This window comes from Microtus ochrogaster, unplaced genomic scaffold (assembly GCF_000317375.1).
Source record: "Microtus ochrogaster isolate Prairie Vole_2 unplaced genomic scaffold, MicOch1.0 UNK185, whole genome shotgun sequence".
In the NCBI taxonomy this organism is placed as follows: Eukaryota; Metazoa; Chordata; class Mammalia; order Rodentia; family Cricetidae; genus Microtus; species Microtus ochrogaster.
The window spans coordinates 81152-87242 of record NW_004949283.1 but is presented as its reverse complement, the minus strand read 5'-3'; positions in this window follow the sequence as shown (position 1 = coordinate 87242).

The following is a 6091-nucleotide window of genomic DNA, read 5'->3' as shown; positions in this document are numbered from 1 at the left end:
TCTCTCTCTCTCTCTCTCTCTCTCTCTCTCTCTCCTCTCCTCTCCTTTCTGGCCTGAAGCTGGTGCATTTTGAATGGAAGTGTTGTTGAAATGCCTACAAGTGGGTGTAAAGGAAAACAGGAATCCACATGCTCCCAGAATTCTACTGCAGGAGATGAATTGGGAAAGTCAAGACTGTCTTGAAACAAGAAGTGAATTTGTGTTATCGTGTCATCTTCATGATCATCTTCTCCCCAATTAGCCCTACAGCATCTTCCCATAGATCAGGAATCATTGTCCTGGACAACACAAGCATTACAGCTACCCATGGAAAAGAGAATTCATTTGTTTCTGATGTAATTTGCAATGACCACTGAGACTGGAACCCTGATGAGACAAGAGACTGAGAGACTTCATTGATGCTTTCCTTAAAAAAAAAAGTGCCACTTTTGGACTGCTGAGTCTTTTTCCTAACTGTCCTGAGCAGTGTGATCTGTTTGTATTGATTCTATGGCCTCCCCTGGCTGTGTACTTATTCCTGCCTCTCAGTCATGATACCAAATCTTCTTTTTACCAATAATGCTCTATCTCCCAAATTTTCTAGAACAATCAGATCAACTACTACATCTGTAGGACACTTTTTTCCACCCCTTCATGAATACTGACTGTTGAATCATTGTCACAGTCTTCTTCCATTACAGCATGACTTTGTTACTGTTCTATTGCTGAAAAGAGACCCCACAACAAAGGCAACTCTTACTAAATAATGTATTTAGTTGGGACCTTGCTTACAGTTTAGAGGGTTAGCCCATGACTACCATATGTGGCATGAGGAGAGGGTCCCCGGGCTGCTTGAATGATATGTATTGGTTCACACTGATACTGCAAGACTGTTAATAAGGATTAATTTTGATAAGCAAGCATAGTTAGTGATTAGCTGATCAGAATTAGCCATAAAAGTTTTGGAGTACCCAGGATACATACAGAGAGACACAGGAAGTGGAAGGGAAGGGCTTAGAAAGCTTTCCAGGACCATTTGTATCAGGAAATCAGGTCACTGCTTGCTTCCCCATGGCTTCTCTGATCATCAGGTTTTTACCCAGATATTTGACTCCTGAGTTATTATTACTAATAACATATTTAGATAAACTCTTCATCTGGCATCCAACACAAGACAAGAGATTATGAGACAGCCTCTTGCTACTGGCTTTGCAGTCACTGGAGTCACCGGCTCACATCTTGCTCTGTCATTTGGGCGATCTTGGCACCCACTCCTCATGCCATATAATTTTCTCCTGCCCCTTACTGTCCTCTGTCTGCTTTTCAGGAGGCTGACTCTCTCTCCCCATGGGTTACAGACTTTCCCTGGATGCCCTTGCTGGGTCAGCTCAACACCCAGTTGCACACATCCGTGCTTCTACTGCTGCTGTGCTGTACACCCTCAGCCACCTTCTACACCAAGCTGCTTCAGGTGCCCTCAGCACAGCGCTTGCAGTGCAGCAACAGCCAGCTGAGACCCTTGAGCCTACCTTACTTAGTCTGACTGCCTTGACACCCCCCACCCCAATCAAGAATAACTCCTAAAGCTGGCTACCCCCCAACCACCCTGACCAGCCATAGCCATAATAGCTGCTGTGGAAAAAGTGAAAAGTCATCAGATCTAGTGAGACACCTGGGATATGTTAAGGAAAAAAGTTGGTTTTATATAAACAATATTTATATATTATATATTCATTTGTTTATTGACATATTTACATATATTTGTGTGTAATATATTATATGTTATATATCATATACATGTTTTATATATGCCATATTATGTATTTACTATATTATAAAATTATATATAATAATTGTAATATGAATATTATGTATAATATATTCATCTCATATTAAGAATGGGGAATATTATAATACAGGGAGTTAAGACTCTGTATGGTTCCATTATAGATAGTTGGAAATGGAAAAATTAAATGAAGGGATAACCAAATTAACTGGGTTGGACATATTCAGATATAATTATTATCAATTTAGCAATTTATATTTTATCCTTACAAAAGTGATTTGTTAATTGTAAAAAATATGAGAAATGGACTGATAAGATACAAGCCTTAGAAAGACATACCAATGAAACTAAGAAAAGTATCCACACACGGACAGAGGAATTTCGATGAGAACTTACCTCAGTATCACATGATGAAACTCAAGAGGATCAGCCCAAGGCTTTGAAAAAACCAGCTTTAATTTATCCAGGTACCTTGACAGAATGACCACCAGATGGTAGGTTACACCCACATATAGGCACAACTTAACCAGAATCCTGTAGAAATGTTATATTTGAGAAGATTCAAGGAGGCAGTCATTCCATATGGTATGCAATCACCTCATGTAGAGCAGATGGTAAATTCATAGTCAATTTGAGACACAATTTTTCCAAGAATGGAAAGATTTAGCTATAGCTATATTGGATGTTAGTCCTCAGTTATCATGGAAAACATGGTTGAAAGAGAGAGCTAGGGTCATAGAAAAATGAAATAGGACTAGAGGAACTGATATTTCCAAAGATCACCTTCTCAGTGAAGGTCAAAATACAGGTTTGCGAAGACAGTTTTGATTTGATGATCACACCTCAGCTCTGTGTTCTATAGCAGCTTTTAATGCTTGTGACAGGGTTCAAGAATCAGGAAAGAGGACTGAGTTATTTACTTAAACTATTCAAGGCCAAAAAGGAACCTTCATGGATTTTTAGCAAGGAATGACTTCAACTGTAAATAGAATAATATCAGATTCAAAAGTTAGACAAATATCAATGGAATCTTTGACTTTTAAAAATGCTAATTCAAAATGTTTCTATGAACATAGTTGAGCACATGTTCTTGTGGTATGATTGAGCATCCTTTGTGCATATGCACAAATTAGTATTGCTGAGTCTTGAGGTATGTTTTTTCCTAATTTTCTGGGAAATCGTTATGCTGATATCCAAAGGAGCTGTGCCAGTTTGCCCTCAAACCAGCAGTAGAGGAGTGTTCCCTTTATCCCACATCCTCTCCAGCATAAGTTGTCATCAGTGTTTTTGATCTTAGCCATTCTGACAGTTGTAAGAAGGAATCTCAGAGTTGTTATGATTTCATTTCTCTGATGGCTAAGGATGTTGAAAGCATTTCTTTAGGTGTGTTTCAGTCATTTTAGATTCATCAGTTGAGAGTTCTCTCTTTAAATCTGTACTCTATTTTTATTGGTTTATTTGTTCTTTTGACAACAAATTTTTCTTAAGTTTTTTGTGTATTTTGGAGACCAGTCCTCTGTCTAATGTGGGATTGGTGAAGATCTTTTCCCATTGTGCGGGCTGTTGTTTTTTCTTGTTGACTATGACCTTTGCTTTACAGAAGCTTCTCAGTTAACGAAGGTCCCATTTATTAATTATTTCACTCAGTGTTTGTGCTACTGGGGTTATATTTAGGATGTGGTCTCCTGTGCCAATGTGTTCAAGTGTTTAGTAGTGTTTCTTTTACATATGAGGGTGCCCTTGTATTTGGGGCATGGATGTTCAGTATTGAGATTTCATCATGATGGATTTTTTCCTGTGACTAATATCAAATTCCATATTTCATCTCTTTTGATTAATTTTAGTATTAAGTCTATTTTGTTAGATATTAGAATAGCTACACCAGTTTCTTTCTAAGGTCCAATTGATTAGAAAATTTTTCTTGACGTTTCACCCTGAGGCAACGTCTATATTTGAGGTTAAGGTGTTTTTCTTGTATGTAGCAGAAGGATGAATTCTGTTTTCCTATCCAATCTGTTAGCCTGTATCTTTTTATACGTGAATTGAGACCATTTATATTAAGGGATATTAATGACCAGTTATTGCTGGTTCCTGTTATTTTCGTTTTCATCATTGGTGATGTTATTGTTTATGTTTTTCTCTTCTTTGTGATTTGTTGCTGTGAGATCATCCATTGTCTGTGTTTTGTGGATGTAGCTAACTTTCTTGGCTTGGAGTTTTCCTTCTAGCACTTTGTGAAAGGCTGGGCTTGTGGCTAGATACTGGCTAAATTTAGTTCTGTTGTGGAATATCTTACTTTGTCCATCTATGGTGATTGAAAGTTTTGCTGGGTTTAGTAGTCTGGGCTGGCATCCGTGGTCTCATAGTGTCTGCATAATGATTGACCAGAGTCTTTTGGCTTTCATTATTTCAGTTGAGATCTAAGGTGTAATTGTGATTGCCTGCCTTTATATGTTACTTGGCCTTTTCCTTTGCAGCTCTCAATATTCTTTCTTTATTCTCTATGTTTAGTGTCTTGATTATTCTGTGGTAAGGAGACATTTTTTTTATCCAGTCTATTTGGTGTTCTGTAAGCTTCTTCTTTGTTCATATGCATATCATTCTTTAGGTTGGTAAAGTTTTCTTCTATGATTTTGTTGTATATATTTGCTGTGCCTTTGAGTTAGACTGATGTGGGATTCCCCTCTGTATGCTGTGAATACCATTGGTTAATAAAGAATTTGGCAAAATTCCACAGGAATGGAACTGCACCAGCTATTTAAATGAAACTGGGCCTGAGAAAGCAAGCTCCAAGGGAGCAACAGCTGATTCTGTCCAGGGACATTTGCAAACCAGGACTGAGCCAGCAACCTGGGCCAGAACAGATATGAGACAGTGAACTCCATAGAAACAGGTACAGGGGAGCAACCACAGAGCAAATGGGCCAGACACAGAGGCCTCTGATGGTCCAGACATGAATCTGAGACCTTCAAAGGAATAGACCTAAGCCAGGACCTCTGTCTGGACATGAATCTGGGATCTCCAAGGGAGTAGGCAGGAACCAGAAATTTCTGTGGGTCCAGGTATGAGTCTGGGACCTCAGAGGAAGTAGGCCTGAGCCAGGATCTTTGTGAGTCCAGGCATTGGCCTGGAACATCAAAGGGAGTAAACAGGAACAAGAAATCAATGTGGGTCCAAGCATGACTCTGGGACCTCTGAGGGAGTAAGCCAGAGCCAGGTCTCCGTGGGTCTGGGCAGAGCCGAGCCTGAGAACTCTGGGGGACTAGACTGGAGCCAGAATCCTTTACAGGATCAACCCCAAGCCAGAGACCTCTGCAAGAACGGATCCAGATCAGGGACATTTTAAAAATTAGGTCTGAGCTGACAACCTAGACTAGAGCAGGCCTGAGACAGCAAACTCCAAAGGAGTAGAACAAAGTCCAGCAGCACTGAGTATCCTCCGGGAATACTAAGTGACCTACAGGACAACTAGAACCGTGGCACTGACTGTTCCAGGAGGAACAACCATCTGAGCCTTGGATTCACTGACACCCAGATCATTAATGAACAGAATCATAGACAGCTCCAACTACACCTATGAGAAGAAAAAAAATGAGTAGAAAAGGTAAGTACACATGCAACATCACAAAGAGCAACACAACACCAATAAAACCTAAAGACCCTAAACAGCAAGACTTGAACAACCAAATATAGATGAAGCACAAAAAAAATGACCTAAAAAAATGGTTTCATGAGAATGATTGAAACTCTAAAGGGGAAATGAGAAATTCCTTCAAAGAAATTGAAGAAAAGACAAACAAAAATTCGAAGACAACAGCAACCTAAATGCCCCTCGACCAAAGAATGGACAAGAAAACTGTGGTACATTTACACAATGGAGTACTATACAGCAGAAGAAAATAACAACATCTTGAATTTTTACAGACAAATGAATGGAGCTAGAAAACATCATTTTGAGTGAGGTAACCCAAACCCAGAAAGACAATTATCTCGTTACTTACTCATAAGTGTTTTTTAAACATAAAGCAAAGAAAACCAGCCCATAAATAACAATCTCAGAGAACCTAGACAACAATGAAGACCTTAAGAGAGACATACATAGATCTATTCTACATGGGTAGTAGAAAAAGACAAGATCTCCTGAGTAAATTGGGAGCATGGGACCTTGGAGAGGGTTGAAGAGGAGGGAAGAGGCAGGGAAAGGATCAGAGAAAAATGTAGGGCTCAATAAAAATCACTAAAAAAATAAAAATAAATAAAATTAGAAGTAGACATGGAAAAAAGAATATTTTCTATTGTAAACACAAATATTCTTTTTAATGATAC